The sequence below is a fragment of the Dipodomys spectabilis genome, unplaced genomic scaffold, assembly GCF_019054845.1.
Source record: "Dipodomys spectabilis isolate Male_0828 unplaced genomic scaffold, ASM1905484v1 ptg000297l, whole genome shotgun sequence".
Taxonomy (NCBI): domain Eukaryota; kingdom Metazoa; phylum Chordata; class Mammalia; order Rodentia; family Heteromyidae; genus Dipodomys; species Dipodomys spectabilis.
In genome coordinates, this window is record NW_024870974.1 from 14,836,260 (window position 1) to 14,860,740 (window position 24,481).

General features: G+C 45.9%; 1 protein-coding gene across 1 annotated transcript in view; it reads right to left on the minus strand.

Moving 5' to 3' along the window:
- Trim2 (tripartite motif containing 2) overlaps positions 1-23,551 on the minus strand; it is a 79,757-nt gene extending 56,206 nt beyond the window's left edge. Inside the window, exon 1 of the mRNA XM_042701691.1 lies at positions 23,499-23,551. The gene's annotated coding sequence lies outside the window, so the exon portion shown is untranslated. The remainder of the gene's footprint in view (positions 1-23,498) is intronic.
- Positions 23,552-24,481: the final 930 nt, after the last annotated feature.

Below are 24,481 nucleotides of genomic sequence, written 5' to 3' on the forward strand. Positions count from 1 at the left end.
CTCATTTTAGGACTCAACAGTTTGGGGATGTATGAATAGATGAATAATATATGTCTCATCAGTTTTGTTTATACTAAGGACCTTGTACTTGCTAAGTGGGTACTCTACCGATTGAAACATGTCCTCTGATCCTTTTTGCTTTTACTTATTTTTCTAACAGGTCTGATTTTACGGCCGGCCGGCCAGGTTGGCTAAGGGATCCTATGTACACTTCCTGTGCAGCTGAGTGACAGGTGCATGCCACCACACCCAGCTTTTTATTGATTGAAAGGGGATCTTGTCAACTTTTTGCTTGGGAAGAATCATGCATAATCCAGAGAGAGCTGCCTGCACACTTTCTCGTACTTTCTGGCCACAGCCAACCGGATTCCTCCTCACCCACTTAGTGCTATGGTGTCCAGTCTGACTTGAGCCCAGTTGAGCATCCGAAGTGTTACTCTGTGGCTCTGGAGAGATCTCGCTCCCAATACCAGGTTAGTTCTAGGAAGGAAGAAGATCCCATACCCACTGCCCCTCATTTGTGTGAGAAAGACACCTAGTATTTTGTACTGGTCAGCAGCCAGGAGCAATGAATACTAACTGGCCAGCTTCTCTCCCTTAGATGCTAGTAGCCTTCCTGGAAAGATAAGAAGATAAAGAATTCCCTTTGATCCTTTTCCAGAGTCAAAGTGTTGTCCTTTGACGTCAGTCATTCTCCCTGAACGCCGGACTGTCAGCATTCATTTTCAGGTCCTCCTCTGAATGGATGCACTCCGCAGCAAAGGCTGACCCATCCAGCTCCCTTAACTGTTGGCACTGTGCCCAGGCCGGGTGCCAGGGAGGCACAGTCCAATGGAGGGAGAGGGGCGGGGCCAAGAGAACAGGAGGGACGCAGTCCTGGCAGAGGGAACGCACACGCTGGCGCGGTCAGGCCTGCGCCAGGCTGTCCTGCTGGCCTGTGAGCCCTCATACAGGTGACCCTGCAGTGCCCAGCCACCCACAGCATCGAAGCCAAGGCCAGGGGTCCCCTACTCTCCTTGACGATGCCTCCTATCTTTTTTCCCCTCTTATTTACCTTTCCTGTGTTTTCTCCTGCCCTCTGCCCTTCTCGCTACCCTTTTAATTTAGCTTCGGCTCTGTGCAGAGCACTGTACTGGGAGCCCTGAATGGTCACTGTCCCTAAGGAGGTTAACTATTCTCATGAGAAAGAACAACATAAACATTCAATTACACAATAAAATAACATTATTAAAATAAAATTCAGGGGCTGGGAAGGTGGCTCAGTGGTAGAGCGCTTGCCTTGCATGCCTGAGGCCCTGGGTTCAATTGCTCAGCACCACATAAGCAAAAAGAAAAAAGCCGGAAGTGGCGCTGTGGCTCAAGTGGTAGAGCGCTAGCCTTGAGCTGAAGAGCTGAGGGACAGCGCCCAGGCCCAGAGTTCAGGCCCCACAACCGGACCCAAAATAAATAGATAGATAGATAGATAGATAGATAGATAGATAGATAGATAGATAGATAGATAGATAGATAGATAGATAGATAGATAGATAGATAGATAGAGGGCTGGGAAGGTGGCTCAGTGGTAGAGCGCTTGCCTTGCATGCATGAGGCCCTGGGTTCAATTCCTCAGCACCACATAAGCAAAAAGAAAAAAAGCCAGAAGTGGCGCTGTGGCTCAAGTGGTAGAGCGCTAGCCTTGAGCTGAAGAGCTGAGGGACAGCACCCAGGCCCAGAGTTCAGGCCCCACGACCGGACCCAAAAAAAAAGAAAAAAAAAAAAAAAAAGATAGATAGATAAATTTATTTCAACCTCAAACAATTTTTACCTGCAGTCTCTATCTCAGACCCCGCAGACATAGACATGGGTGTGGCTTCAGATGCCAGGGATGTTCTTTTGTGGTGGATTAGTGTTGATAGGCTCAGGAATCAGATAAATGTAAGTATAAATCCCCCCTTCTATTTTGACCAAATTAAACAATGACTCTGACCCTCCCTTTCTTCATCTCTAAAACAGTAATAAAAGGAGACACACTTTAGGGCAAGGATGGAACTAAGTGGCAGAGCACTTGCCCAGCATGAAGGCCTTGAGTTCAGTTCCTAGAACAGAGAGGGGGCCAGGCGCTGGCGGCTCACACTTGTAATCCTAGCTACTCAGGAGGATCTGAGGAACATGGTTCAAAGCCAACCCTGGGCAAAAAGGCCATGAAACCCTTATCTCCAATTGACCAGCACAAAGCTGGTAGAAGTGCTATGGCTCCAGAGTGCCCTGGCCCTGTGTTCAAGCCCTAGTGTACGTGTGCGCATGCACGCACGCAATTACGCACACGCACACACACACACACACACACACACACACACACACACACACACAGAGCCACAGACAATAGGTAAGCAAATGATTATAGCTGTATTCCAACAAAGCTGCATAATTATAAACATTGAAAGTTTAAATTTTACATAACTTTCACAAGTAACAGAATGCTTTTTCCTCTTGACTTTTTCAAAATCATTTAAACTACAAAAACCATCCCTAGCCCAGAAGAAGCATTCTTCCTCGAACTAAGTCTCCAGCAAGACAGTTAAAGGCTCTTCATTGGTCTGGATAAGCAAATTGTTTGTCTAGTAATACAGGCTAGACATGGATAATATCTTTAAAGATGTACAAGAGCAGATCTGGTTCTTGGAATGGCTTTAACCAAAGGCTTTTCTTTTAGGTCACTTATTAATTACAATGTCTCTGTAATAGGTAGGCATTTTATATTATTGGGGAGGCAGAATTTCTTGGCCTACAAAGAACTTGATATGAACTTGAGACTGAATGTCTTCTGAGATTACAACAGAAAGTGAAGAACAATCTCATGTTTACATCCACAGATAAGGAAGAGGGTGAGAGAGGAGGAAAGAAGTGAATGAGGTAGGAACTGCCGGGCACCTGGCTCTAACTCCACTTTCCTCCTTGCTCTGACAACACCTCTCCACCAATAACTGGAAACAAAAGGCAGAAGAATCAGAATGAAAGTGATGCTACAAATGATACCAGCCAGTGGCTTTGAAGCCATAAATATACTTTCTCAAAAGAAAATGGGGGCTGCAGCTCCGTGGAAGAGCGTGTGTGAGCATGTGTAGGGCTCTAGTTCAAACCCTATCAGCAAAGAGAAAGGAGGGAGGGGGATGACAAGGAGCCTTGTCCTCACCTCTCCCTCATCCTGGACCCCTCCCCACCACAACATACATCCTCAGACCACACAAAGCTCTGTACACATATCCACTCTAAGCTCCACTGTATACACAAGGAAGCACAGGTCTAGGGAGCCACTGTGACTCCCTTCCAGAGCTAAGGGACAGCAGCCTTCATGCAGTCAGGCCTGCATGAAGTCAGGTCTGGGAGTGAGGCTGTCTCCATTGGCCGCCATCTTCCTTTCAGGCAGGCAGCGCGAGCTTCATTGTATGTAATTAGCTCTGTTGAAACGGTTCCAAAATAGAAATGACTGGAAAGACAAGCAAAGGTCTTGCTAAGTGAGAAGACAGAACTACGTTGAAGAATAGCATACCACAGCTGGTGTGCCGGAGGAATTAATGGCTTAGAGTTTATGCATAGGCAACACCACAGTCCAACAGCAGGAATTCCCAAGATAGCAGAGAAACCGGAACCCAGCACAAAGGATTCTAGTACTCAAAGTTTAGAAAATCCAGCCAGCCACACGGCAAAGGTCAGAGTAAAAAATAAACCACCACATCCTGTCAGAAGGGGATTCACAGATAAGACAGACTCCTGGGAATAGAAATGGGGAAAAAAAGACACAAGACATAATAGACCAAGGCTACGGACCAACTCTGGAGCCAAGAAGCTGCATGTCCTCCAGAGGGCCTTGACCAAAAAGCAACACTTATACAACCGTGGAAGCGTGGAAGTAAGTCATTAGCAGGTATACACACTGAAAACAAGGTCAACTTTGTGAGCAGAGTTAAGTAATAAAAGGACCCACACTGCTGGCATCAGTTAGTTACACCTTTTGATCAGGTATCTGATCTTTTGTATTCTCTGGTAGAATTTCCATTCTCTTTTTCCCATTAGTGCTGAGAACTGAACCTATGACCTTATACATGCTCTATTGGCTGTTCTACCACTGAGCTATACCCTGTTTTCCATTCTGTTTTGACATAGCTATTAATACTTATTTGTTTCTGGGAAGAAATGGAAGAACCTGGCATCTGACGTAATAAAATGTATGTTGGTAAGAACAGGTTTTCTTTCTATTTCTGATTTCATGGTTAAGCATCTCCTAGCTGCACACTGGAATCTTAATCCTGTGCCCTGTTGAGTTAGATCCCCAGCTTCTTATGTTTCTTTCCTCTGCCATCTCCCTCTCAGTTTCTGGCTTTTCCAGAATCAGCTAGCCCATTACTTTGAGTCTAAATTCTGAGCTCTTACTTCTAGAAAAAGAGTATAGCCAAACAAAGGGGTCTTTGTGGAAATCCCAGTATGAGGTACCTGCTGGAGTTGGCACCTGCCAGCCTGGCTGATACATGATGGCTTTGCTCCTTTGGTTTTTCGCTCACATGGTACCTCCTTTCTGAGGCCCTCCTGACATTCCCAGCTGCTGATTGGTGGTTATCACGTGATCTCATCTGAGTCCTTCCTGACAGTTGTCACAGATTATTGAGTGAGAAGTCACTTGCATCAACCTGTAACTCCACAGTGGCAGAATCAACTCCCAGCAGTGACACAGCACACAGTCTCAGGATGTGGCCTTGGAGAGCAGAAGAATATCTGTCACACAGGGCAGTGCTGAGTGGACATAACCAGGACAATGCCACCGCTGTCACTGCTCTCTGACACCTCTCAAATGTCAACTGAAGATCCACTCCAGATGATTTTATAGAAGTGTGCTAGGAAGGTGACACAAGCAAGCCTACTGGGAAAGACTGACACATTTTCAGTAGGAAAAGGAGGCTGACAGGGCAGAAAAGCCCTTGAAAGTCTTATCTCCAATTAACCAGCAGCAAGCTGCGGGTAGAGCTGTGATTCATGTGGCAGAGTGCTAGCCTTGGCAAAAGCACTAAGGGTTAGTGTCCAGGCCCTGTGTTCAAGCCCCTGGACTGGAAGAGAGAGAGAGAGAGAGAGAGAGAGAGAGAGAGAGAGAGAGAGAGAGAGAATGCACAATGCTTGAAAACAGTGTTTCATCAAGTAACATGAGTACATGTATGATTAAAATCTAACATTTTAACATAGTTGTACCAAAACATGAAAGTGTCTAAGAACTATATACTTAGTATCAACAGTGAAGCCATAATGATGTTAGTAGCACAGCCTACATGGTCCATTTTACTTTACTGTACCTGTGTTCAGAGGGTTCCACAGCTGGGACTCTTCCCAGCCTCTCACACGGTTCATCAGCGCAAATGCTTTTCAACTATTCTATCAGCATGATTTCTAAAAATTGGATGAAAAATATCTTTAAAAATAATTCCATTGTGGGGGCTGGGAAGGTGGCTCAGTGGTAGAGCGCTTGCCTTGCAATGCATGAGGCCCTGGGTTTGATTCCCCAGCACCACATAAGCAAAAAGAAAAAAACCGGAAGTGGCGCTGTGGCTCAAGTGGTAGAGCGCTAGCCTTGAGCTGAAGAGCTGAGGGACAGCGCCCAGGCCCAGAGTTCAGGCCCCACGACCGGACCCCCCCCAAAAAATAATAATAATTCCATTGTGTGGATGCCTCTGGTGTATAGATGCCCAGATAAACAATCTTCTATTATCTTGATTTTACAGTCTCTCAGAAACAAGATCAAACAGACTTAGAAGTCCTTTTTTGGGTCATCAGCAATCTATTATGTCTCCAGCAAGGTCAGTCGTGAGCTTTCACAATAGCCAATCATTACCTTTACCTCCATGAACTCTGCCTGGGTACAAGTTGGGAAATGTGCTATGTAAGCCATGTGTCATGCCTTACTACTTTTGGAGATTAGCACCCACGGAAACCATGAACTGGCAAACCTTCCTAAACGATGTTGTCCATTGACTGGTTTGCCGACTTGAGTGTGGGTGCTGATGGAAGCCCGCTGGCATACACACAAGCTACTGCTATCCCCTCCCCTCCGGAAGACAAGTTAACCAGCCATCCAAAGATGGAACAAGACATCTAGCCAGAGGACACAGGGAGACACTATGAAATGACCCCCCCCCCCCCCCGCCGGCTGGGGGCAGGACAAGGGGTAGAGAGGCAGTCAGAAGCCAGGCCCTGTAGGAACTTGGTGTTTTCCATAGAAGGTGGTGCACTTTAACCCAGAAGCCAGGAGAGTTTCTGACGACTTACAAGCAGGAAGGAAGAGAAGGGAAGACACCCACCAGTGAAAGGAGAGGCTGGTGCAGATCAGAGACAGAATTTCAGTCACTCACTATGGGGTGATGGTGACCAGGCTTAGAGTTCTTTTCCCAGAAGAATTCAGATAGTGCTCAGCCAGGCTAGTAAGGGGTGAATAGTGGCACTTCTCAGAGAGAACTGGAAGGGCGTGGAAAAAGAAACATGTGAGAGCTAGAGAAAGAAGGTGGGGATGAATGGAGCTCGGGTTGGTACATTGCTATGGTTAAGATGTCCCCATCAATACGAGTATTGAAATTCAGTCCCCTTGTGAGGTCCTAGGAGATAGGACCAGGCGGGACCGTCCAGCAGTGGTTACATGGCCATCAATGCAGGGCCATTAATCTATAGGGTAATGGATTACCTTTGAAAGTGAGCCTTGTATAAAAGCTACTTTGGCTCTGTGATACTCTGTGACACCTTGGGACTCTGCAGAGGTCCAAATGGCAAGAGATGTTCATTAACTACAAATTCTTCAGCCTCCAGAACCGCAGGCTGAATAAACCTTTATTCTTTATCAGTTACTTCTGTCTTACAAAACAAAGTGACATATTGAGCTAGAGATGCTTAAGGAATGACCACACAGAGATGTCAAGCAGCAGCTGACATCTTAGGTATCAGCTGATAAAAAAAGGTCTGGGTAGTAAACAAAGATGTGAGCTAGGAAATAAACCTAGCCGAAAAACAAACCATCATAATGAATTTTTTTTGGGGGGGGGAGAGGGCAGTCCTGGAGTTTGAACTCAGGGCCTGGACACTGTCCCTGAGCTTCTTTTGCTCAAGGCTAGCACTCAACCACTTGAGCCACAATGTCACTTCCAGCTTTTTCTGTTTATGTGGTACTGAGGAATTGAACCTAGGGCTTCATGCATGAAGCACTCTACTACTGAGCCACCTTCCCAGCCCCACAAACCATCATAATAGGAATAAAAGTTAGCCAGGAACAGACTGGTCACCAGCAACTTACACTTGTAATCCTAGCTATTCAGGAAGCTGAGATTTGGGGATCACAGTTCAAAAGTCAGCCGGGAAAGGAATATCTGTATGATTCACCTCCAATTAGTTACTAAAAAAAGCTAAAGTGGAGCTGTGGCTCAAGTGGTAGAGCAGCAGCCTTGAGAGATAAACCTAAGTAAGAGCGCAAGGCGCTGAGTTCAAGGCCAGTACTGGCACCAAAAAAAAGTTAACCAGGCACAGGACATAATGTGTGTTTTTTTTTATTAAAATACATTTCTCTTTAATCTTTTCAACAGCCCCATAAAGTAGATATCTGTTATCACAGTTTAAAAGATGATGAACTGAATTAAGTTACAAAGACATTTAGTAACCTGCCTGGGTTAATATAGGCTCCCTCAATTTCTACACCTGACTTTCCCAAACTCTGGTGGCTGTGACCCACAGCAGAAACATTTCACACTAGTTCCCATACAGACAATATCTATTTCACTAAATCCGGGCTGCCTGAGACAGCACCCAGCCCTACACCCTCTGTTATTTTCTATTCTATTCCATTTCACTTTTTAAATAGGCTGGCTGCAATCCACAAACTTCATTCACAACCTACTCAAGAAGCCCGTTGGGCCGGGCCGTTTTCAGAACTGCTGTCCTCTAGCCTCCCGCAGATTCAGAGTGATCCCAGCAGGTGGGTAAAGATGGCAGCAGATGTGACATAGAAAACGTCATTTCACAGTGGCTTGAAGCGTTCGGTATAACCGGACGATAATCGGATCTCTCTCTCAAATCAGGCCCCAAAGACATGTCTAAGGAAAACCAACTCTTCAGCTGTCAAAGTGACATTTGTGAGGATGGAAGCCATTCGCCCTGCCAAGTTTTCCCTCTGTATGCTACAGGAAAGGAGGAAGATGCACTTAATGTTGGAGAGTTTTAAAGTTGCTAGTTCTAAATTTGCTACAGTATTACATGGCAGGGTTTGGGCTGGAAGCCCAAAGCAAACCAGCCCTGGGCTTGTGCCTCTCTAACCAGATTCCTGCAGACAATAATTGCAATATGAAGTAACACCTCTGGAGGTGGAGGTCCAGGGATGTGACAATGACATCTTGCTTAGCAGGAAATAGTTGTGCTGGCAGAACTTTAGGAATTCACCTCTAGTGTATATCAAAGACTCTGCATGTATGCATTCTTCCCTCCTTCTTCTTGACAGCAAAATGACACACCTGCCTCCTCACCTCCTCTGTGGTCTCTGATGGTTCAACCTGACTATCAGCTTGGGCTGGATGGATAGGTTCTTAGGAAACTAGTAAAGCCCACTTCTGGGCGTCTGTCTATGAGGTGCTTCCACAGGTGACTGGCATGTGGGATGAGGCGAAGACCTGCCCTGAACACGGACGGCACCATCCAATAGGCTGGGTCCCACACGGAACAAAAAGACAGAGGAAGGGTGTGCGTGTGTACCACACACTGGCACACACCTGGTTCTCCTGGAGTGGAGGCATGTTTTATTCTTGCTATCATCTAGCAGGGGCCATTTGGATAGTCATAGCATATAACATCAATGGTGGGCCATCCAAAATGATCGTACAGGCAGATGACTAAAGACAGCTGAGGAGAAGCACTTCATGTTTGTCTTTTCATGTACCAAATGATGCTGTTAACCATTCAGGGATGGTCTCTACCCCAGAGCAGGTATCAGATTCTCCAGCCTTTGAACACGGATTTGAACCAGGAGCTTCCAGTCTTTGGACCTCAAAGCTCATGAGTCCGCTTTTCTGAAGCTTCTTGGACTAAACAGAACTACCATTTCCCCAGACATCCATTCTGATCTTGGGAGAAACCCCCAGTTTCTGGTTGTGCGAATGGATCTAATAAATCCCTCTTTATACTTACCTTTATGTTCTGTTTTTTTAGAGAACCCTAACACAGCTTCTCCCCGTCAAGTAACCCGTCTTCAGCACCACCACCTTCTCTCTTAGCATAAATTCCTTCCTTGTGGGGCTGGGAAGGTGGCTCAGTGGTAGAGTGCTTGCCTTGCATGCCTGAGGCCCTGGCTTCGATTCCTCAGCACCACATAAGCAAAAAGAAAAAAGCCGGAGGTGGTACTGTGGCTCAAGTGGTAAAGCGCTAGCCTTGAGCTGAAGAGCTGAGGGACAGCGCCCAGGCCCAGAGTTCAGGCCCCATGACCAGACCCCAAAAAAAAAATAAATTCCTTCCTTGTGACCCCAAGGACCCATAGATTTCTCCCCAAAAGACCTCTCACCAATGAAGGAATTGGGGAAGGGGCCAGGCTGTTGTAACTGGTCATTTCTTGAGAGTACTTATGGCTACAGAAACTTCATTTGTAAAAATTCAGCAAATCGGGCACCGAAAGGATCAAATTTTTCTGTATGTAAATTATATCTCAGGACTTTGGGGCTCCAGGTAGAGCTAGTGGTAGAGTGCTTGCTTAGCACCTGCAAGGCCCTGAGTTCTATTCTTAGCACAAAGAAGGAAAGGAGGGAGAAAAAAGAGAGAGGGAGAAAAAGAGGGAGGAAAAAAAGGAGGGAAGAAAAGCCAATTTCCAAATAAAGTCCTCAGGCCTTTTCCTTGATCCTGCCAGTCTATGACTTTCATTTCCTTCCTTTCTTCCCCTTCTCATCCCTGGCACTTGATCTTCTCATTGTCTTCATTTTTGCCAGGACCAAAAGCATTCTTCCATTTGGCCCCATTCTCCTCATACCTTCTTTCCATTGCCCCTGGGACTTGTACTGAAAATTCTTTTCCTTCAGCTTTGGAAATAGAGAACTCCACTGCTTCTCCATTTCTTGAAGTGCTTCTTGGCCTGGTTCTTGGCAATCCTCTGAGTCTGGGAATCTGCCAAAGCACCTAGCCCACGGCTCTGCTTCTGCATTCATGCTTCCCCACAGCCCACCCACTCACAGGGATTAAAGGATGGCTGGAATGCATCTGGCTGGAATGCATAGAAATCCCAAATCCATGTCTGGAGCGGGGACAGCCGGGCCATTGGTCATCTCCCACGTGCATCCATCACCACCTCAAATCCTACACATGTGCTCTTGAATCTCTGTTTCTGCCAGCTACAATCAGACCTCACCAATCAGGCCTCCCAAGCCAGGAACCCTGATGACACCAGACCCTGAGCATGCTCAGTTATCAAGATCACAGGAGCATAGGACACGTTCTTAAGAACTGTCCTGGGCCACACTTAGAATGCATTATCACTGCTACTGCTTAAGCTTTTACTCATTTCTTCTCCATCTTCCTCTCCAGCTACAGCTCCCTCCTCCCGCCAGGGTATCCTGCGTCCTCTTGTCACTAGAACTTTGGCTAGAACTCACACTCTCCTCATTCTGCTGCTCAAGATTGGGAAGGCACCTATTCTGGGTTGAATTATGTCTCTTCCAAAATAAAGTACATTGTAAGATGAAGGTGTGGCTCAAGTGGTAGAGTATCAGTCTAGCAAATAAGAGACCCTGAGTTCAAGCCCCACTACAACACATATGCTAAAGTCTCCCCAGAAGTAAGACCCAGAGTGGTCTTACTTGGAAAAATGGATGGTCCCTGAGGTCAAGGGGTTACCAGGGGTTAATCCCCTCCTAAACTGAAGACACCCTACGTTGAAAATGAACATCTCTAACTCACTGAGCACCTTGGCTTAGCCTAGTCTGCCTTAAATGAGATCAGAACATTTATCATTTACCCAGCCTATTGCTGGGTAAAGCCATCTACAGCCTACTGTATAATAAAGTATTGATTTTCTCCTGTTATGTATTGAACATCTGTATCCAGGAGATGCTGGCAACACAGCATAAATATTAGAAAGTTAGTTCTTTCTCATCATGATCAAAAGTGCTGGCTAAGAGCTGTGGCTTCTTGCTCTGTCCAGCTTCATAAAGAAGGGATCATACTGCATAATTGTATTCCAGGAAAAGATCCAAATTCAGAATGTGAAATACAGTTTCTACTGAATGCATTTCATTTTCAGGACACGCATTGAAAATGTGTTGAGCCAAGGCACTGCAAGTTGAGAAGAGTCTGTGGGTCTTCACAGAGGCCATCCTGTTGAAATGCAGCCCCCAAGGGGCCTCTTTTTTTTTTTTTGGGGGGGGGTCCAGTTGTGGGGCCTGGACTCTGGGCCTGGGTGCTGCCCCTCAGCTCTTCAGCTCAAGGCTAGTGCTTTACCACTTGAGCCACAGCGCCACTTCCAGCTCTTTTCTTTTTGCTTATGTGGTGCTGAGGAATCGAACCCAAGGCCTCATGCATGCAAGGCAAGCGCTCTACCACTGAGCCACCTTCCCAGCCCGCTAACTTTTATACAAGGGGAAAAATGGACAGAAACAGGCATAGGAGGAAAACTACTTAAAAACTAGGCAAGGGCTGGAAAGGTGGCATGCCTTGTATGCATGAGGTCCTGGGTTCGATTCCTCAGCACCACATAAACAGAAAAAGCTGGAAGTGGCTATGTGGCTCAAGTGGTAGAGTGATAACCTTGAGCTGAAGAGCTGAGGGACAGTGCCCAGGCCCAGAGTTCAAGCCCCACAACTAACAAAAAAAAAAGGCAACAAACTAGGCAAGCCTGGCATTGCTGACTCACGCCTGTAATCCTAGCTTCTCAGGAAGCTGAGATCTGAGGATCACCTTTGGAAGGAAAGTCTTTGAGACTTTTATTTCCAAGTATCACCTAAAGCCAGAAGTGGACACGTGGCTCAAGTGGTAGAGCAAAAAAGGCTAACAAGGAACAGTACTCACGCCCTAAATTCAAGTCCCAATACTGAGAACACAAAGCAAAACAAACAAACAAACAAAACCGCTGAACTGATTAGGAGAGCTTAGTGTACAAGCTAAGGAACGCCGGAGGCTACCAGCAACCACTCCCCTCCCCCCACCTCCCGCAGACCTTTGACAAAACCACCACGCTGCCCACATATTCTACAGGTCTAATCAACAAGCTACACGTCTCCTCCAGGCACTGAAGAACCTCTTTGATTTGGCTCTTCTTTCCCATGACCTCTTACCTGGACCTGTGGACAGTCCCTCTAGTCAGATGTCTACTTACTAACTCCTGTCTGCAATGTGGCTTTTTATCTGGGTAGGATGTTCCAATTATGGCCTTCCCGCTTCTCATCTGTCTACATCCTACACAGTCTCTAACCCCTGATATTAGTCTTTCTTCTTATCTATATTGCCCTTCACTTTTCAGCCTATGGTTTTCTTACTCTCCTCTGAACCACCACCATGGAATGTTTGTTTCATGTTAGCTGACAGTTGATTACATCTTGTCCACACAGTTTCTTAATGGTTTTCTTTCTTTTTCTGTGTGTGTGTGTGTGTGTGTGTGTGTGTGTGTGTGTGCGTGCGTGTGCGCACGTGCCAGAACTGGGGCTTTTTTGCTCAAGGCTAGTGCTCTACCACTTGAGTCATGCCTCTACTTCATGGTTTTATGGGGGGGGGACTTTTTTGCCTGAGGTTTGAACTTTGGGCCTGGGTATTATCCCCAGTTTTTTGTGGTTAGAAATAAGTTTCACAGACTTTCCTGCCTGGGATGGCTTCAGACTGTGATCCTCAGATATCAGCCTCCAGAACAGCTAGGTTTATAGGTATGAGCTACCAATGTCAGACTCTTCCAGCTTTTTAATGGCTACTTAACAATAAGAATCACTCTCAGGCCTGGAGCTGGTGGCTCACATCTATAATCCTAGCTATTCAAGTGGCTGAGATCTGAGGATTTGATGGTTCAAAGCCAGCCCGGGCAGGAACATCTAAGTAGGAAAGTTTGTTAGACTCTTACCTCCAATAAACCACCAGAAAACAGGAAATAGCACTGTGGCTCAAGTAGTAGAGCACTAACATTGAGCTGAAGAGCTCAGGGACGCCCAGGCCCAGAGTTCAAACCCCACAACCAACAATAACAACAAAAAAGAATCTCTCTCAGATTTGTCTGCAGTGGCTTCCAGTAAAGATCCTCAGATCTTAGCTCCTGAAATTACAGATATAAACTACTGACAAATGGCCCCTATTGGTTTCTTGTGCAATGTGTTTGGGTCTAGAGTAAAACCTTAAATGACTAATGTCTTTGGGGAAGCTATATTTCAGACACTTTCCTAGATTTGTTTTCGGAGTAGGACATTTAGAGTTCTCTTGTTACTATTTTGCAGTACTAGCTAGCTAAACCTGGCCTTGCCCAGGCTAAGCAAGTGCTCTGCCACTACACCCTAGCCCTTAGCATTCAGTTCACCCAGACCCTTAGCATTCATTAGTTTATCATCTTCTTCAGTCTAGCCTTGCTGAGCACTTAAGTCAGCACTGAGCAGTGAAAGGGAATGAACAGTGATTTCCCTTTCACTGAAAAGACACTCTACTTCTAGGAGCCTTAGTTAGCTTCTTTACTTCTAAAATGATACCCCAAGCCAGGCACCTCCGGCTCCTGCCCGTAATCCTAGCTACTCAGGAGGCTAAGATATGAGGAAGCCAGCCTAGTCAGGAAAGTCTGTGAGACTTTCATCTCCAACTAACCACCAAATAGTCAGAAGTGGAGCAATAGCTCACGTGGTAGAACTCTAGCCTTGAGAGGGGGAAAAAACAAAAAACAAACAAACAAACAAAAAAAGAAGACACAGTAACCGGGCCTTGAGTTCAAGCCACAGTACTGACACAAAATATGAGTAAATACATACATACATACATACATACATACATACATACGTCTCAGAATCATTATAAAGATAGAATGATTTATGTTTGTTTGTTTTGTTTCTTTGTGGTACTGTGGACTGAACCCCAATCTTGCACCCTCAGCCCTGAAAGTGATTTTTACTTTAAAGGTACGGCTTTTTTCTTAGCTGAGAGAGTAAATCATTATTCTGATCTCAGTGCCAAGTGAGCTTGCTGCCACGCTGAATTATAGGCTTGAACCAAGTGGGCTGGTTCTTCCAGATTTACGCCAGAGGGGCCAATAAATTACATGACTAATAAAGAGTGGTAGGAAGGGCAGGGAAAATGGTAAAGCACAGCCTGGTGGGTCAACAGAGTAAACTTCATGAATAAAAGATATCACCCCGGCCGGGTGCCGGTGGCTCACACCTGTAATCCTAGCTACTCAGGAGGCTGAGATCTGAGGATCTCGGTTCAAAGCCAGCCAGGGCAGGAAAGTCCGTGAGACTCTTATCTCCAATAAACCACTAGAAACCCAGAAATGGCGCTGTGGCTCAAGCGGTAGTTGCACTTGCCTTGAGCTGAAGAGCGCAGGGACAGCACCCAAGCCCAGAGTTCAAGCCCCACGACTGGCCAAAAAAAAAGATATCACCCTGTTACATCTGTCCAGTTCAATGCAGGCAGTGTTCCAGGCTCCCAGGAAAACTAATCGAGTGTACAGCCTAACCAGCTCTGATACAACCAATGCATGAGGCAATATGATATGCCTCAGCCAAGAGCTTAATGTTGGCTCCTGGTTTGGTTTTCGTTGGACTTCTACTGGCTTTAAGACTGAAAGCTAACCATGTGCTAAATACACTTGCAAAACAGAAAGCAAGTAGATTGTAGAGTTTCAATATGGCTCACCACACCAGCATGTCAAATCAAGGAAGAACCACTGGCCACGCTGCCAATTGCAAATAAAGACAAACTATTGTAGTACACAGAGTTGATATGACTGGTAAGTTCTTACTCTAAAATTGCCAGGTTTTCCCTATAAAAACCACCCTATGACTTTCATTTTTAAGTTAAATATTTGTATTTGAAAAGTGAGTTTATGAGCCAGGCACTGGCGGCTCATGACTGTGATCCTAGCTACATAGGAGGCTAAAATCTGAGGACTGCAAGTTAGAGCCAGCCTGGACAGAAAAATCCATGAGACTCTTATCTCCAATTAACCAGCAAAAGCCAGAAGTGGGGGTGTGGCTCAAATGGTAAAGTGCCAGCCTTAAGCACAGAAAGGCAAGCAAGGTACCCCAGTATGGGCACCAAAAACAAACAAAACCCCAGGTAATTAAATGAACTTTTTTCTTTTACCTTACCTTTTTTATTCAACAAATGTTACATCTGTCCAATGATTTCAAGTGAATCAATAAATGATCATCCTTAAGTTATCTGTGCCAGGCACAGGAGGGATATTAGAAGGCGAAAGATTTATGCGATCTCAAGAGCAACCAGAGTATACAGGAAGGACATTAAGACAATAAGTACTGTCCTAATCCTCTTCCTAGTCACAAACCCAGCCCTTTGGTGGTCCTGAACAATCCAGGCAGGGATTGTGGGTATCTTCTCCACTTCCCTCAGGTCTATCTGTGAACTCCTGCCCCTCACTTAACCATCCATTAACAGACACGAGTGGAATGGCTACAAAAAGACTGAACTATTAACAGATAGAAAGGCCTGGCAGCACTCTGGTGACAATATTTAATCCAAGAGATATGGGGAAAGGGAAATGACTTAGGAAAAGAAGTCTACTTAGTTCTAGCTAGATTGAGTTTTAGCATGAAGCACCCTACGTGAGATGAACCCCAGTCATGCCAAGAATATTTTGTACCACATTATAAATGCAAACCAGCTCCTATGCAGATGGAATTCACAATTTCATAACCCCATAAATCTGTCTTCTTCCACAGCAGAAACTGCTTTCAGTATTTAAAGCAAAATCGTAATAATTTTCTATTCTTCATTCTTAAAGGCTTCTCCAAAAAGTAATCTGAATGGGAGGAGCTGGGGTGTGGGTCAGTGGGAGGATGCATCCCCAGAATTCATGAAGCCCTGGGTGCAGCCCCGACCCCATCCTCTCAAAAAAAGCAAGAATCAGAAACAGAGTCTTCCTAAAAATTCAGAATCTTTGTTTAAGCAAATAATTTGTATGAACTATAAGTAAAATCTTTACAGAGAACTTCTCTGAGAAATACAGTATTTTGTCTTTTAATGAAACTGTATTATACATGTAATCCTAGCTACTCAGGAGACTGAGATCTAAGGTTTGAGGTTCAAAACTAGCCTGGGCAGAAAAGCCCATGAGACTCTTATCTCCAATTAACCACCAAAAAGCAGGAAGTGAAGCTGTGATCCAAGTGACAGAGCGCAATCCTTGAACAAAAAAGCTAAAGAATACTGCCCAGCTCCTAAATTCAAAGTCCTAGTACAGCAGCGTGCATATGTGCATGTATACACACACACACACACACACAGAGAGATACGATTCTTTTTTTTTTTTTAAATCAGTCGTGGGGCTTGAACTCTGGGCCTGAGCGCTGTCCCTCAGCTCTTCAGCTCAAGGTAAGCACTCTACCACTTGAGCTACAGCGCCACTTCCACCACAGAGATATGTATAACTTGTTTAGAATACACATCTCAAGAGAACATGGTACTTTGCACACTACCCTAAATACCTTCCTTCTGATTATTTTCCCTTCTGAAGGCTCTTATTTTCATTATTTTTCTTTTAATGCTCATGCTAAGGATGTGCTGTATCACTGAGCTACAGCCCAATCTCTTCTAGAACTTGTTTTGTTAGTTTGGCAGCTCTGAATGGGTTTTACCCTTCAGATATAATTACTTTGTACTTGAGGATTCTAGATTGAAACTTTAAGGGAGAAGAAGGGACAAGGGACTAAGAACACTGGATGAGTACTTGCTACTTGATGGCAGAGAATAAGATATAATAGGCAGTTAACCTCTTTTCATTCTCCCCTACACAAATGGTACCATGTCAATTCACTGGCCCCAGATTGTCAATCTCATGAGCCAGAGCAAAAGAAAGCATTTATCATCTGAGCTTGGTTGTCCTCCAGAGTCTATGCCTCACAGATGGACAAAGCGCTGTTCTCAACAAAGGGAAACAGCTTTGGTTTAAAAAAAAAATCTGCTTAATGGCAGCAAGAATCTGGAGACCACATTCTGTAATCGTTTGTTAAATTTAGTTTTGATTGATGGCTTCATTACTGGCAAAGAGTTGGAAGAGAAAGACATCTATTTCTACCATTTGTTCAAACAGCAATCACAATGCTAACATGCAGATTACCCTACACGATTGAGTGTGAAAATCAGTGAGTGTGATGCTCTGGCTAGCCACTTGGCCTTTGTCCCTGGAGCTTTTCTCCTCCTTTAAATTCAAAGGTGTGTCCTCAAGACTTTTATCTCAGCCTTTGGAGCCACACACAGGGTATGGAAGCTAAGGGGCTGTGGTTAATTGCTGGTCTGGAGAACTCAGTACTTACTAAGTATATAGCTTAGAACTTGAGTGAAAAAAAGTGACCTAACTTGATGACCTAACTTGAAAAAAAGAGGAAGAAGTCAGACAGAATATCTATGGTTGACATGGTAACCAGGATTACAGACAGTTACTTCTGCAGTCATTAGTCCATTTGAGCTCCTTTCTGTCTACTTTCTGTGGCTGACGTCTCCTTGCCCCTGCTAAATTCAGAGAGTACCCCCAAATACGTGCTCATATCATTTAAGGTGTTTGCTTTTGCAACGTCTTTCACTACCACAATCACTATTTTATCTCCTAGACACAGCATCCAATGCATGGGTTAATCTGAGGAAGCCTTGAACATACACTGAAAGAGAAAGAAGGGCCAGCTGGCCCTAATCTGGAAGGAAATCATTCACAGGCCAATAGCAAAGGAGATCAAAGGAAACAGCCTTTGCTGCAACTAAGGCAGCTTGTACAAAAGGAGAAGAATCAGACCTTACTCTAAGTATTCCTTATATTGGGAATGCTGCAAGTTCCTATCCTTTTCCTTCCCCTTAAGGTTCCTACTTCACTGATTTAATTCCCAGAAGAATCAAAACTGAGGCAGACTGCCGGCCTGGAAAGACAGGCTCGTACCCCACATTGTGCCCAACAGTCAAGCTAACTACATGCAAATCCCATTCAATGTAGCTAATGCCTTTTTTAGTCCCTAAGCAAGGGCTCAGAAAACTCATTCTAGTCCCTTTTTTTCAGAATGTGCTTCTCTGCCATTGTAAAATGTGTATCACTTATTTAAGTAAATTGCATGTAGGCAGCAACAGAGACAGTTGGGTCTTTTGTTTAGTCTGGGAGGCTATTTTCATGATTAAAGAGATCGGATCTCATCCTCTCAATTAATGCAAAGCTCCAGAATATCTATCATTTACCCTCTAGCTATGTTCCCATTATGGGTCATTTTAGAGCTATCCATAGCCACTGCTAAACTGGCTGTGAGCTGGGAAGCTGGGAGTCTCCCCAGTGGGAGTCTTAGGTGTGCAAGCTCAGATCATGCAGAAAGAGTCAAGATACCTTTCACTGTCAAAGGAAGCAAATCCCAGGCCAAAGGACCACTGGAGAGCTTGCTACCAGCCCTGAATAGAGGAAGACTCAGGAAATCAGTGAAGATTTGCCAGTGATTTAAAAGCACCACCCATGCTTAAAACCTTCTTCACAGATTTTATTCTGCCTCCTACGCAGTAGTATTTTCCAGATTATAAAACAGAAAGACTTGAAACATGTTTGTTGCATAAATCCTTGATGGCAGACAGATAGGAGTATGGGCTTGAAAAATATCTTTCCTTCCTTCTAACTGATTGAACAGAACCATCTAAAACAACTTGTTCTAGGGCCTAGGGATATCTGCAAGTATGGCAGGATACATGGGTAAGGCCCTACATTCCATCCCAGGGTTATAGAATAACTTGCTCTAATTTTCACATTGTTTGGTCTCAATCTGTTTATTTATTTATTTTTGTACTGAGGAATGAGTCTCTTTACTACATGACTTATAGACCTAAGTCCAATGTTTATTTTTTATTTTGTTTTGGAAATAGACTCTAACTGACCTCCAACTGAAATCCTCCTGCCACTGACTCCAGAGCAGCTAAGATTATAGGTGTGCATCACTTCACCTATCCTGGATTTGTTCCTCTTTCCAGAGGTCTTAATCTGAGAGATCATACCTTTTTTTTTTTTTTGTCCTCTAAGTCATCAATCCTGAAGGTTAACTATGAAATGTCTTCAATTCTGGTCCTGATCCTAATAGGAGATCAACAGGTCAGCAAGGTTTTAGGCTTGCTTATTAGATTAAAACAATGATTGCATGTAAGTAGAAAAAAATGGCTTGCTGAAAGAGTAAATACAAAAAACTTTTAACTGAGGAAACTGATTTTAAAAGCTCAACTGCTTCCAGCAGAGTTTCTTCCTTCTTTCCTTCTTTCATTCCCTCCCTCTCCCCATCTCTCCTCCTTCTCTCCCCACCAATCTGTGGTGCAACCCAAGGCCTTGGGCATACTAAGCAAGATCTCAACCATCCCCAGTCCCAGTTCAAATTCTTCCAGGCCCTTTCTGCCTAAATTAATTTCATGTAGACATATAGTATGATATGAATGTATATGTATACACATATATAAAGGTAAACATTAATAATCCTAGAGAAAGGATATTTCTGTTTAAGAATTCAGATGAGGGCTGGGAATGTGGCTTAGTGATAGAGTGCTTGCCTCGCCTGCATGAAGCGTTGGGTTCCATTCCTCAGTACTGCATAAGCAGAAAAAAGCTGAAGTGGCACAAATGATAGAGTGCTAGCCTTGAGCAAAAGAAGCTTAGGAACAGTGCCAATCCCTTAGTTCAAGCCCCAGGATTGGCCAAAAAAAAAAAAATCAGATGAGATTCAAAAGCAGAAATAATAGTTTTCTGTAGGAAAGAACCATTATTAACAAAATATAACATTTGCCAATTAAAAGCTCAGATTCTGAAGTTAACATTACACCAAACCTTCACTAACTACATTAAAAGTGAGTGGCAAAAGTGGCTCAGGAAGCTGAGATCTGAAAATTGTGGTTCAAAGCCAGCCCAAGCAGGAAAGTCCATAAGACTCTTATCTCCAATTAACCACAAAAAGCCAGAATTAGAGCTGTGGCTCAAGTGGTAGACCACTATTTTGAGCAAAAGAGCTCTGGGACAGTGCCCAGGCCCTGAGTTCAAACACCAGAAAACAAACAAACAAAAAAAAACCAACAACAACAACAAATTAAGGGACAAGTGTGACTAGATTTATACTACTACCCCTTAATATTTCTTCTGCTTATTTATCTCAAAAATTGTACTTGCCAATTCCTTTAACTCTATGGCCAAATGTCCAAATCAACAGATTTATCTTTTTAGACAAAACAATATATTAAAATCACAGATGAACAGGAGGGATGTTTAAGACCTGTCCACAAGCCAGTCCATCTCTGAATCTAATACATAAGAGCATAAGAAGTAAAGTAGCTCCTTGGTATCTGAGGAGGATTGGCTCCAAGGCATCTACACCTTTGTGAACAGCAAAATCTACAGATGTTTACATCTCATGGTGTTTGCATGTAGCCTGCCTACACACAACCTCCTGTAGATTTTTAATCATCTCCAGATTATTTATAGTACCTCATGCTGTATAAATGTGATGCAAATAGTCCTTATGCTACATTGTTTAGGAAAGAATGACAAAAGAAAGAAAAAAAGAAAAGGAGTACATGTTCAGAAAAGGCATGCAACCACCACAGGCCTAACCACATAATACATGTCAGCACCAGGACAACATTTTCCAGCAGCAGTGAGTGGAATGTCAGTACACATAAATCCCAGACACAGGGAGCCAACTTTAATACCGCTGAGAGTTTGATAGGACCTCAGTCTTGGCCTAGGGCTTTTCTCTTGGAGAAGCCTCTCAAGAGGATTACCATGATTTTTCCTTATTTTTGTCTTCATCATTAGTAGTATGAAAAGCATCTACCTACCACCTGCCAGCACAAACTTTCAATGCCTGAATAAATCAAGCTAGCATTGCCCTTTGCATAGTTATAATCCAAGACTGCTGATTTAGTATAATCCAAGCAATGACATTTTTAGCACAGTGGTTTGAAAAGAAGAGTTTTAATAGTGTTATCTTTTCAGGATATCTTTGTCACAGTTTCCTTGGGCATTGCTATTTTACCCAATTCTGTTAAGCCGTTGGATGGGACAAACTCTTGTAAAACACAAAAGCAGATCAATCCAGACCCATAAGGTAATTCACCCAGCCTCTTTTCAGCCCCCAGGGCAGATCAAAGTAAAAGTAAAAACATGGGATGCTATTTTCTAACCCATTTATATTTAATACCTTATGAGCTACTAATTATACAACAAACCTTAAACTTTCAGGATGATGCAGAAATGACAAGATTAATAATCAGGAAGCCATGCAAGTCAGCAATAAATGGTGATGAGAAAATAATTTGAGATGTGGGTCCCACCTTTGTTTCTGACAAACATACTGGAATTTCCAGTAGGAATTTTCCAGGAAAATAAAGGCAGGAATTGGGGGGGAGGGGAAAGGAATGTTCTCAGAAAATACAGACAAGAGATATTTGCATCTGAATAAACACTGATAATGAAAGGCTACGGTAATCTAGATCCCAGGAGCCTTGACAGAATCCTGGTAGGCATCCGTAATGGGATCCTATTGATGAGAGTAGGAAGAAAAGGGAGGCTGCTTGTATGAGGTGGTGAGGGCTGTACCCAGTGAGCCTGACCAGAAAACCCCACCCGGAAGACATCCCAGTAATGTAGATGGCCTCACCCACACTCACCAATCCCTACTTACTTAATCAAGGAGAAGGGAGACAAAGGTTTTTGTTTTATTTTTTGGGCCAGTCCTGGTGCTTGAACTCAGGGTCTGGGCACTGTCCCTGAGCTTTTTTACTCAAGCTATCACTCTACCACTTGAGCCAAGGCTCCATTTTTGGCTTATTTAGTGGTTAATTGGAGATAGATAAGGAGTCTTACAGACATTCCTGTGTGGGCTGACTTCAGTGATCCTTAGATCTCGGTCTCCTGAGCAGCTAGGATTACAGGCCAAGCCATTGGTGCCCAGAGGGGGGGCGTGTGCGTGTGTGTGTGTGTGTGTGTGTGTGTGTGTGTGTGTGTGTGTTTGTGTAACTGATCCTTAATCATTATACGAACCGTCGTTAGAAGAGGAAGGAAATGTAATGAGTCATAAAAACATGCCATAAAATGATTTTTTCTTGAGCTAAGATTATGGTAAGTCTACATATCATGAATCATTCTTTCTGGATCAGTTTCTTTGAGTTGAAGGGCAGGTATGGCTCTGCAAGGAGAAATCAAGTGGAAATAAGAGCCTAAAGGTCAAGTACCACAGGTAGGTAAGTGAGCCCCACACAGCAACTGCTCTGGCCTCCTGTAAAGGAATCTGGAAATACAAGTTGTCCTGCTACAAGCCTGCAGATACGCTTTAGAAACACAGCGGCACAAATTCATCTCCGTTTTAGAACAGTCGAAAAACTTTCACCTAAATAAAAGCACAGATGTGTATTACAGCCACAAGATCAACCAGTGATACACGCATGCCCTAAGGACTGGCCCTAGGCTTTGGAGAACCCGGAGCCCTCCCCACTCAAACATTAACTGTTTAAAAGGCGTCTGCGGGCTGGGGCGGAAAGCGCGTGGCGCACTGGTTCTCAGCACGCACGATGCCCTCTGTGGGTTTGATCCTCAGCTCCCCAAAGCAAACAAACTTAAGAATAAAAAGCATTTGAATCTAAAACCGTTCATTCCATAAATTAAGCCTCAAAACTGGGGGAGGGGGGCGTTGCAGGTGGAAGGCGACTTGGGGCGCACAGGTGTCTCAGGGACAGACTTCCTCCCCGCCCCACGCTTCATCTCCCATGTCCGCAGCTCGCCGTGGGTCAAGCATTTCCTCAATAAATGCACTGACGGAAGGGCCACGCAAACCCTCAAGAAGCAACCTCTCCCCTCTCCAACGCACCGGGACTGTGCTGAACGAGCTTGGCCCGGGTGGAGTGGAAATACACAGGAAGGAGACCTAGCTGAGCCGTCGGCCCCTGCGTGAGAAAACGACCCCGCGCTTCTGTTAAAACGAAACAGAAGAAAGAAACGCAGGAAGGAAGGCCGCGTTTCCCACAGCACCGCAGCCAGGGCGGGAAGAAGGCAAAGCATCTTTCTTTCCCGGTGCCAGATAGCTCGACGAGGTTTACCTGGCAAGCTCGGCGCCCCACGACAGGAGGGCAGAGGGCCCGGGGATGGGGGAGCCGGGCTTGGGGTGCTCCCCGCACCCCCAAAGGCAAAGGCAAGACCCGGCATTTCCGCAGCAGACCCGGCCCCCGCGCCTCCCCCGGCGAGGACCCGGAAGCGGGTTCGGGGCGCCCCCAGCCCGCCCACCCGGACCCGCTCCGGGAGAGGGGGTCCCCCTGCGCTGGCAGCGGGAACCCCGACTTACTGCGAGACGGTGACTCTCGCTCCGGGAGGAGCTTGCGGGGTCCCCACCAGTCGGTGCCGACGTCGCTGCGCCCCCCAGACCCGGCCCGGCGAGCCGAGGCCCGCAGCGCCTCCCGTGCGCCCCCGCCGCGCGCGCTCCACCGCCCGGCCCGCCGTTCTCGGAAGGTCAAACTCCTTCACCGCCCGCAGCAAATCCCCGGCAGCTGGCTCCCGGGGCAGGCGCGGGGGCGCGGAGGGCGGCCGGCCTCCCGGCGGGGCTGCGCAGGCCTGGGCTCGGGGGCGCGGCGGCTCGGCTGCGGACGGCGCCGGGCCGGCCGCTCCCATTCGGTCCGGAGCGGCGGGACATCTGCCTGCCCTAAGTCTCCAGGCAGCGCGAGGCCCGGATTAAATGCCGCATTCCCAGACCCCGCACCGCCGCTAATCCCCGCGCCCGGCACGCAAACACACCCGTCGCTGGGTCCCCGAGTCCAGCTGGTGGTGTGGGGCGATGGCCACGGCCGCCCGCGGCCGCCCCAGGCGGGCCGGAGCCCCGAGCGGGCTGGGCTTGCCGATCCGCTTCCGAGAACGATCCCGCCACCCTGCGCGGTGCCCGCCGGGGAGCCGACTCCGGGGCCCGGGGCTGAGCGCGCGGGAGGACCGGGCTCACGGTGGGCCAGTGCGCGACTAAACGCGGGCCCCGGCGAAGGAGACGGGAGGGGGGCGGGCCCCCGAGTTTGCTTTAATTCCACCGAGTCCGCAGTGGTGCCGTCTGCAGCCAAGACGATGCTTGACTGTCTCTCTGGGGCTTCCGTGTTCACTCTCACACAGATCAGGGTACCGGCGACGAGCCTGCAAGCCTAACCGCTACCCAGGAGGCTGAGGTCTGAGGATCAGGGTTCCAAGCCAGCTGCTCTGGCAGGAAAGTTCGAGAGACTCTAATAATCACCAGAAAACCGGAAGTGGCGCTGTGGCTCAAGTGGCGAAGCCAGCCTTGAGTGAGAAAGC